The following is an 11222-nucleotide window of genomic DNA, read 5'->3' on the forward strand; positions in this document are numbered from 1 at the left end:
TTCTAATTTTATCTTTACTACCGTGTCTGTCAACCCGCTTTCATATTGTTTGTAATGTGTATTCTACATATTAAGTTGTATTATATATTGTAATTTGCAGTTGAATATATATTTGTTTGAGGTAATTGTTCAATCTTAAAGAAAGGATGCATATACAATTGTGTTCATCAAGAATAGAGTCTTGATATATTCACTTAATTTTATTTTCTAGCGTATTAACAGGAACTACCAGGTCTGTCAACCCGATTTCATATCGTTTCTAATTAATTAAAAACTATTGAGTAAATCTATTGCATTGGTCGCAATGCATATCCATTAAATTAAAAAATAGGAATGCATGAAATATATTGCATTGGTCACAATGTATGCAATTGAGTAAAGAGTATGTGAATATTTGACATTTAAAACATCCAGACTACACGTTACAAACAATATGAAAGCGGGTTGACAGAAAATAAAATTAAGTGAATATATGAAGACTCTATTCTTGATGAACACAATTGTATATACATCATTTCTTTAAGATTGAACAATTACATCAAACAAATATATATTCAACTACAAATTACAATATATAATACAACTTAATATGTAGAATACACATTACAAACAATAGGAAAGCGGGTTGACAGGCACGGCAGTGCTTGTCAACACTCTAGTATATATAAAGACAAAACATGATATAACTATCATCATAGATTAATTTTCATTTCCTTATTTTGCCTTTAATATTTTTTATTTTCTAAAAAAACAACCATATAATCATATATAATCACCATTTAACACAATAATCGCATATATGAATTAGACATTACACTAAATACAAAAAAAATATATAACATGAAGTACAATTAGTACAAAAAAATATTTTAATTTTCTAAAATAAAGCAGTGTTGCCGTCTCATACCGGCTGGTTGAATCGGTTCCAATAATGACACATTACAATAATTATATCAGCCATGCAATGATACTATTTAAAACTGACTAAAACTGGTCATACGATCGATTTTCAATTGAACCGTATCGGTCATACCGGTCAATTTTATTTAAAATTGTTTTAAATGAAAATAAAAAATATTAATTTTTTTATTGATTTTTCAACATTAATGTTAATATATTATATATGTATATCTAATTTTGCCGGTATGTGATTTAATTAATGAACTACCAGTTGAACCATTATAGTATTATACTAATATCTTAATCAGTTTAATGGTCAACATAATATTAATAACACTAAAATAAAATATATAAAAATTGAATACATAACATTATAAAATAAAAATATTGGTATCTAGTAAACATAAAGCAATTGATGTGCTTCATTTGATGTGGATGTGAAGCTTTATTTAAGAGTGTCGTGAGCTAACCGTCAGAGACTAATACTTTTGGTGTAGATGCACGTCATCAGCTTGTATTTTGTATATCTGATTTAATGGTATAAAGATTAATTGGATCTTGAATATTAATGATTCAATTTTTTATAGAAATATTTATTGAGAGATAATCACAAACCTTGAAATGAATTAATTTCTTATAAAAAAAAGTAAGATATCTCTTGGTAGTACAAAAAAATGTATTTTGTATTGATTAACAAAAGCTTTTTTCTCATACACATGATAGAAATTAAGCCCATAATATCAAGCTTACAAAACTCATTGGTCTATAAAATGTGTTGATTCTTTACTCTATTAAATGTGTTGATTCTTTACTCTATTAAATGTGTTGATTGTTTACGCTATCTAATTTTGTAATTAGAGGATTTTACAAGCAACAATATTATATGAAATAGGAAAAAGATTTTTTTTTTATATATTAACTTTCCTTTCTGAATTACCAACCATTGTTTTTTTAATGCTATGGCCATCGCAATCCTTCTGAAAAAGCAGTCCATATTCATCATTTACCTAAGCATTATTTACTCAGATTTCCTTCCACTAAAATATACATGACAACTTTATCACATTAAAGGAAGTAGTCACATCAATGGGATTCCTTTCATAATGTTCTTCATTTATTTTTTCGAATGTTAACTTTTATAGTTCACATTGCAGCCATAATGCTCATCCAAACCAAGTGATAATGTCGTATTTTTGTGGTAACTTACATAAAAAATACTATGGTAAAACATTGTAGTAATATGATCAACATGCACGGGTGCCATTATTCATACCTGAATCAGTTCAGGACTAAACTGTTCACAAGTTGAGTTAGAACCAAAGGCGATAATGAGTCGGGTTGTGTAAGTGTTGATTGAATTATTTTTTGAACTTGAATGTGATCCTAGATTCAAAGATGAACTCAATCTTAAATGTTGTTTGGGTTAGCTTTTGAACAATAACTCAATTATAGACACAATTAAATATAATACATATTATTTTAAATAAAGTTTTCTTAATATAACTTATTATTATGAATATATAAGTTATATATTTTATTATTCATTTGCATGTATATATATTTGATGAAAAAATAGAGAATCAATTATATAAAATGATATACATAGATAATAAGTCATTTGTACAAGAATATTCAAAATAACTAGTAACAACAATTGAAAAACAATTACAAATATAAAATTATATAAATTGAAAAATTGTTACAAAAAATGCACTATCTACTTAGAGGCAAAAATATATCATTATAGTATATACAATTGAATTGACACATCAAATATAATTAATAATTGACCATGTTACATACTGGATCATACTTGTCTTTCATCTTATTCTAAATATTATTTGAATCTAATTTTTAAATCTGAACATAGAACCGATAAAACCAACCGTATGGTGTCGTGCTGACATCTAGTTGCATCCCTAAAACATTCTATTTGTAGTAAAAAGTGAGGACATTGTCATAACCTTTAAATGCTATTCATTTAGCCATATTCGCCTATGCATCACCACGAAAATAGATTCCCTCATATCCATAACCATATTTGGTTTTCCAAATAGTATCTTTTATCAATTTGGTTTATACTTTTGGTTGATTTATACCTTTTATACTCATTCCAACTGCATTGAGAATATGTATGAATTGTTGAAATTTTATCATGTCCAAAAATACACTTTGCTATTTTTTTATTTTGTAATAAGCAATGGAGTAGAGATTTGATTAAGTTATTATCACCTTATTATTTAGGTAATTTCTTAGTTAGGAATTTGTGTACTTAAAGAAATCATGGACATCAATCAAGAATAAGCGCAACTTCATTTTGTTTAGAATATTTTCCTTAATTCTTATTTGATTTCCAACAAATTGATATCAAAGAGCCTTTGTTGTTGATGAGTCATGTAAGATTAAGAGCATGCCAATAAGCAAATCAAAACCATTTTTTCATGAATAGATGCCCCCTAGTTCTGATGGAAAAAATGACCAAGTTTGAACACTCAAAATGGAGTACTATATAGGTAGAAACACAACAATGGCTCAAATAAAAACCATACGAAAATGAAACAAATGAAAGCAAAAACAAAGACATTTTTATTCAACATTGTTTCTCCAAAAATTTGTACCCGGATAATGTCAATGAAATTAGCCAATGAAATATGGGATTTCTTTTAACAAGGAATACAAACGTGATGAGTGGATCAAATCACTGTACCAACCAGAATAATAAAACAATAGCACTTAAAATTGTTATTTAACAACTCTTTTGTTGCACTTTCTATGTGAATGCATTAATACATAAGGTTAGATTCAACAACGTTTTGTGTAGCGCTGTAGAAAGTAGACATTTAACAGCATTCACTAAAGCAAGCATTGTTAAATGTCTACTTTCTAGATAAGATAATATCTCTCTCAGACATTTTATCAAACACATGACAAATATATCCAACTCCACCACATTTACAATAGATTTGTTAAATCATCAACTACTTCAACTACATTCAACCTTAACAGATTCCAATATTATAAAATAACATATGAGTAATGAGATCTTACGTAAATTTTCTTTCTTTCTCCTCCAATGTTCACCATAGCCAAAAACCTAGAACACCATAGCTGCATAACTTCACAACAAATAAAGATCACACTATTATTGAAGAGAAAAATAAATGAACTAAAATAAGATAACAACTTACCTTATGCTTGAAAAGAAAAAACAAAAAATTGATAACTTCACCATAGTTGCATAACTTCACAACAAATAAAGATCACATTATTAGTGAAGAGAGAAATAAATGAACTAAAATAAGATAACGATTTACTTTATGCTTGAAGAGAAAAACAAAAAATCGATAACTTGCTTGAAGCGAGAAACTAAAAACAAAAGAGAAAAAAAAACTTGCTCGATAACGATTTACCTTAACAGTGTTTGTTTCAATAAGCACTTTTAAAGATAACACCTTTAACAATACTTATTCGATAAGCATTGTTAAATATAATATCTTTAACATCACTTATTGAAGAAGTGTTGTTAAATATATGAAGTATGACCTTTAATAGCGTTTGCTTCAATAAGCATTGTTAAGTTAAAGATAACACATTTAACAACGCTTTCTTCAGTAACTGTTAAAGATAACAATTTTAACAACGATTATTGGAAAAATGTTGTTAAATATATGAAGTATGACCTTTAACAGCACTTACTTCGATATGCGCTGTTAAAGATTAGGGGGAATTTCTCTAAGGGGGCATCTACAAAGAAAGCATGGCCAATGAGACTAGACCTCAAAAATGAAGATAAGACCTTAACCAACAACAAACATAAGGAATACAAAATATATTTTCATTTTGGGTTGGAATATTGTAACTTATTATGGACTTGAGTCCAATATATTTTTATAGGATCATTTTCTTAACGAGTGTTAAACGGTATCATTCTTTTCTTACTCTATGTCACACATTTATTTCAATTATATATTAACTATATGATAAAATAAAATAATGATTATTACAACTAACAATGTACATTAAATGAATTTATGCATAGAACAACAATAATTGGCAATACAACAAATTGTTAAAAATATTAACATATTTATCCTATAGAATTATTAGTTGTATATTTAAAAAACATTTGGGCCCTATTAATTATGAGCTATGTACTACACACACTCTTACATGTCAACCTATTGTCAATACATCAGTTATAATTCATTCATTTATGTGTGTTAATTTTATTTATTTAAAAATCAATAGTAATGAATTTATGAATGGTGAATAGTGCATTAAAGAATGTAAAAATACTTGCACTATCCATAGATATTAAGATGAAACTTTAATTGAAGATTTAATTATATTAAAAGGTTGCCTTAATTCTATGGCTTTTCCAAACTTGAAGTAAATTAATTATTGAAGCATTTAATTAGACTTAACCACCATTACATATGCCTAAGTTAGAAAAACCTTGGTATATAAAATTCTAAAAAGAAGTCATAAATGAAAAAGACAACCAGCTTTGTCAAATGTGTTAATTCCACAAGTGGGGACACTCACCAGCCATGAAATAGCTTGAAATTGAGATTGAGAGGGACTGATACATAGAATTATGAGATGGAATTTGCATAATTTTGATGCTAAAATGTTACGGGCGGGTGTCAATTTTGCCTGACGTGTAATGAAAAAGAGTGATTACTAAATCCACTAATATAATCTGTTCAAAATAATTTGGCCATTTTTAATTTGTGGGCACACGTATAAACTTGACATTTTCATTTCATATGTTTATTAAATCAGTCACTTTGTAATTAAACAGTAGATGAAACCAGTAAATCAATTGGTGAGAAGTTTTAATTTAATCAAATGTTTAAAGTTGAGTTTTTTAAAATATAATTACCTACGGTGAGAAGATATAATTAGGGCTAGTTGTTTCAGTACTATCCACTATCTATCCCTATCACTTTTAAGTCAGTACATCATATTTTCATAGGAATCACATATTCTATGTGGAGATCAAATTTAGACAGGCATGGTGCCCACATACTAATAGACTTATAGCTTCCTCAAAAATGGAATCATGCTGATCATAAAATGCTACATCACTAAACTGGACATTATTATCGAAAAGTTTTAAATTGCGCAATTGCAGTTTTGAGAATCTACATCATGATATTGTGATAATAATAGCTATTACATTTTTTCACAATTGGGTAAATACACATAACTACAACTATATATAGTTTAAATCGTATATATTCTGCGTGGAGCATTGTCATTAATATTTCTTCTTATTCTAGTAAATAATAGAAAATGAGAATCTTTTAGATGCATGGTACGCCATATCAATAATTAGGGCACGTAAGAACTCATCCACTTGATAGTTGGTTGCATTATTGCTTTCAACGTTGATGCTGACTTACCCTTATTAATTCAACGACTTTTTAAGTTCTTAGGAAGGGAGAATAGTTCTCTATGGTCCCGATAAACATGTTTGCAATGTAGGAATTATCTCTTATTTATCACGTTCAGGCATAGAAAATAGGCCTAGGCAGAGATATACCTAAGTCATTATCTTCTGTTATCTAGAGTTGAGGGATAGTACTTAATTTCCCTACTCGGGCTTTAGGGGCTTAGGTCGATATCTTAAGCAAGATTTTAAATAGTGGTAATGGTCTCAATTTCGCTGATGATGTGTTTTTCGGGACCATGGAAATCGTGGATGTGTTAGTTAGGTTGTTCAAACTTTTGCACAAAGTCAAGCTAGAGATTCCTCCCTATCATTCACATTCAGCATCACGATAATAAGCTATTAGATGCACTATCATTCAGCTGTCTTCCCTTCCTCAGGCTGAATAGAGATCTATTCTCCGAAATCTTGTATTATATATATCTCGTGTCAATGATAATGAAACAAAAATAATAATATTAATGAAAATTTAAAAAATTTAATTGACATGTCGTATCTTTATTAGCACAAGACAACATATAAATGAAATAAGATCTAAGACAACATATATTTGTTCCCTCCAACCTACCCTTCATTTCTCTATGTTTCTCAATTTAACAGAATTGGTGGGGTGTTATTTTTACTGAGGGGTAAACTTTGATGAGGGACGAACATATACAAAAATGAATCACGGTGGCTTATTGGAACAAATAAAGACGCGACAATCAATATGGGTGATGAATAAGGGAGAAGATGAATGAAGTGAAAATATGTAGTAATATGTGTATTTTAAAGAAGTAATTGTACTCGATTCGATTCAGGTTCAGTAGGTCGAAACAATTGTAACATGCAACGGAATTGATCTTACTTGGATTGGCTTAAAAAATTCAAACCATATCACTAATAATCTAATCAGGTGCTAACTATGATTTAGCTCAATTTGGATTTGTCCAGTTTACTGATTGGACTAATTTCATTTACATATATGACTAGACTCTATGACAACATACAATATTTATAATATATTGTTTAAAACATCTCATTACTTTTACAAAAAGGTTATTGCTTAGTGATTATGAGTTTAAATCCAGGAAAGTTAAGGATTTATGATATAAAATGAGAGTGTAAATTAAAATTGAAGTTCTTTAAAAAAATATTAACTTATTCTTATGTTAAGGACATTAATATAATGAAAGTATGTTGACAAGAATCAAACGGAAGGAAAAACAACGGTGAAAGAACATTCACATACAATTTTTTATATTTTACAATGGGAGAGTCATATAAACACTTTTAGGATTACTATTTTTATTACTGAGGATATTTTTCACCTTTTTTTATAATTTTTCCGGAGTGTATGCCTACATGAATGGGACTTTTATCCAAATACTCACACTTACTATTTCACAACATAATGATATGATTCTAGGAAACATGGAACAAATGTTACAAATATTAATGTAACTATTAACCCAATTAATCAATTTGTAACTAAACTAAATTCAAACTATCTCTAATATGTATTTCACCAACAAGTGGGTTTTGAAGGTCTGACTGGATATGTTTTAGAGTAGTTACACGAGATGCAAATGTTCTCTCATAAAGCATAGATTGTTTCAATTTTAAAGCCTATATAATCAGTGCTTCCAGAAATCTATATGTAATTTCATGATTGTTGCTAATACTTTCGTACATCTGTAGTTATATATATGAGTTATCAAATGATACTAGTCAGTGCATTGCTACATAAATTGATAAATCAAATAGGAGATCTATAAATATAACTGTAGCAAGTATCATTGTCCTTTGTACTAAAAAGAACATCGAAGACTACCCAGATTTCAATCATATATATTAAGCAATAAGTCGTTAGTTTAGTAGTGTAAAGTCTCGCTAGATTCTCAGAAAGACTAAAATGTTAATGAATTAATTCATGGAGCGAAACTTGTTAGAAGGAACAATCACGTATTCTGAAAGTGATTAGTTCTTTACTCATAAGATGATAGATGTCATTAGTAGTATAAAAAATGACATATGGTAGGTTTCTCCTCAAGGCAACTAAATAAGGCAATAGTTATGTTTGGTTAGAGGTGATTTTTAGAAAAATCCTAAAATTATAAAGTCTTCTTTGAGAAACTCCCATTAAATACAATAGTTTATTAAATGATCAATACCATTAAATATTGACTAACGAATAAATATTAAACTTCACCGCATATTACACTTTAGAATATCATCACCTTATTCATATACCTCAAAAGTAATATCATATTTAGTTATATAACCGGTTTCATCAATGGATTTCAAACCAGTATCACACCTTTATAAATTTAATGACACATTCGAGTTTTAAATGATTGTTGGGCATAGCATGAAAGCAATAGCAATTTAGTAAAAAAATAGCCACGAGGAGAAATTGGTCAAATCCATAGATAAGTCAACCTCGAGGTGCCATGGCATCACATTAAAACTAGTGTCATCCATGGCTGCTTGCTCTCACTCACCAGTCACCACATCATCTAAATAGATAAAGAATCAAGTCACAATTATAAAGTTGTAATATCAAATCAATATAATAACGATATAATTATAATATCAATGCATGCTCTATGTAAGATATATATTATTTTTTAAAGAATAAATAATAATTAAATATGAATGGTTACTAATACAATAATAGTGCATATAAAACTAGAGATGACAATGAAATCGAATCCGGGAGTATCTAATCGAACTCAACCTAATTTAACGGAAATTTGATGTGAATGAGTTCGAGTTTGGGTTTTACCAGAGTTCAACTTTTGGATTTGGGTTTGGTATAGTTGACACCTTACACTGAACCTGCCCTAAACCTAATTAATATATGTAAAATTACAAAATTACACACACATATATATAAAGAGGAGAGATTCATTTACACAATTTAAGTTACACTAGTTACATTCAATCTCAACCATCCATTTTCTTAAATTCAACGGACCAAATTGGTGAGTAGAATAAGCGATGAAAGAGAAAAAGAGAAATCTTAAATAATTTTTAAGTTTTACCCATTTAGTCCGTTGGATCTAAGAAATGAGTGATTGAGATTGAATGTAATTAATATAATGTAAATTGAGTGTAAACGGATCCCTCATCATATATATAAAAATAAATGTTTCGGGTGGGTTTTCATCCGGTTTGGGTTACCCGAAACCCGAAGGGTTCAGAGATCATATCATTATTTTCAATCATGCTTAATTCATATTCAGGTTTTGGATTTCAGTTTCGAAGTTGAGTAAGTACAAACCCAACCCCAATATGTGCAGTTGTCATTCTTATATAAAACTCTTATACAATTAATTTTTCTAGTAATATTATTGGATAGTAAAATGTATCTATTTCTATACGACTTATGGAATAATGAGATTTTGAAGGTGAAACATATTTTGCATCCATTTTTTATTTGAGAAAAAATATGTAATAATAATATATGAGTTTTATATATTGTTATTGCATTATTTGATGTTCATGTCTAATCATAATTGATTCTTTAAAAAATAATATAATGAATAATAAATAATATACTGATTGTATATAAATATTTATATTCACAGTATGTAGATATCCCATTCCTTTTGTTTATAAAAAAAATCTTAATAACTACCAGAAAAATACCCATCACTCCACAATTTAACTGCCACGTTACACAAACATTTCTACGTTGAAAATTGTTCCCAAGTGCACATAGGTTTCAATCCACATCAATCAATTGAGTCAGTTACTTGGAATATATATAGTTACAGAAGCATATTTTTATTTTTCTTCCTCTAATTCTTTTTCCTCCCTTCATTTTTTGTCAATTGTTATCATTTAAAGTGTGCATGCTGATGTTGATTCATGGCCCCATGTGCATGCGATGTTTAGAGTGATAAACAGTGTTAAGTTGAGAATTATTTTCCGGACTAGTACGTTGTACCTAAATTTTGACCCAAAAATACACAAAAATAAAAAGAAAATGAAAAAATAGTCATTTTCCATTGAGCATGACCACGTAACGTGTTGCTTTCTTTTTAAATCCTTTGTATTTAGATTTCTGACGACACTTTCTCTTTTTTGACCTCTTCATTACATAACGTACGTGTAGGCATCAAGAGCTAGAATGGGTCCTCAGTGAGAACTTTTTGATTGATAAAAAATGACCAATTTGGTTATATTTTGAGAAACCAATTTGACTAATGTTATATTTTGAGAAACCGATTAAACACACAACATTATATTGTGTAATTTTTTCCTCATTGAAGCAACACATAAGGATTAAGATTAAGGTCTAACCGACTAACAAAAACTCAACTATTTTAACATTCCTCCACAAGCTGGAATGTATCAAGCATTCCAAGCTTGAAATAATTGTGTTGAATATGATGATATACTCAATATCTCCTCTTGCTGGTGAGCGAATCTTCGTCTCCCAGTCTTGAAATCTGAACGTGAAGCAATACTAACGCTTAACCATCATTTGGCAGAAGCAATTTCGTCCGATGCTTAACCATCTATTTGACAGACCTTAATCTTGATCCTTATATGTTGCTTCAATGAGGAAAAAATTACACACTATAATGTTGTGTGTTTAATGAGAGAGAGAGAGGGATAAAGAAACTAGAATAATAAAGAAATGAGAAATAATTGAGGGTAATAGATGAAACAATGTGTAGATTCTTGTTGTCATTGATAAAAGATGAAAGAAGGTAATTGAAAGAAACAAATATTGTTCTGAACATGCCATTGAAAATGCCCTCATCCAAACTTGAAAATGCTGCATCAATTCCTTCCTTTTTTTCTTCAATAAGGAGACAAGGAACTTGAGACTAAGTTGTACGTGCTGGAAGTTATGCTTCTCATCCATTGCACA

This window comes from Lupinus angustifolius, chromosome LG05 (assembly GCF_001865875.1).
Source record: "Lupinus angustifolius cultivar Tanjil chromosome LG05, LupAngTanjil_v1.0, whole genome shotgun sequence".
NCBI lineage: Eukaryota > Viridiplantae > Streptophyta > Magnoliopsida > Fabales > Fabaceae > Lupinus > Lupinus angustifolius.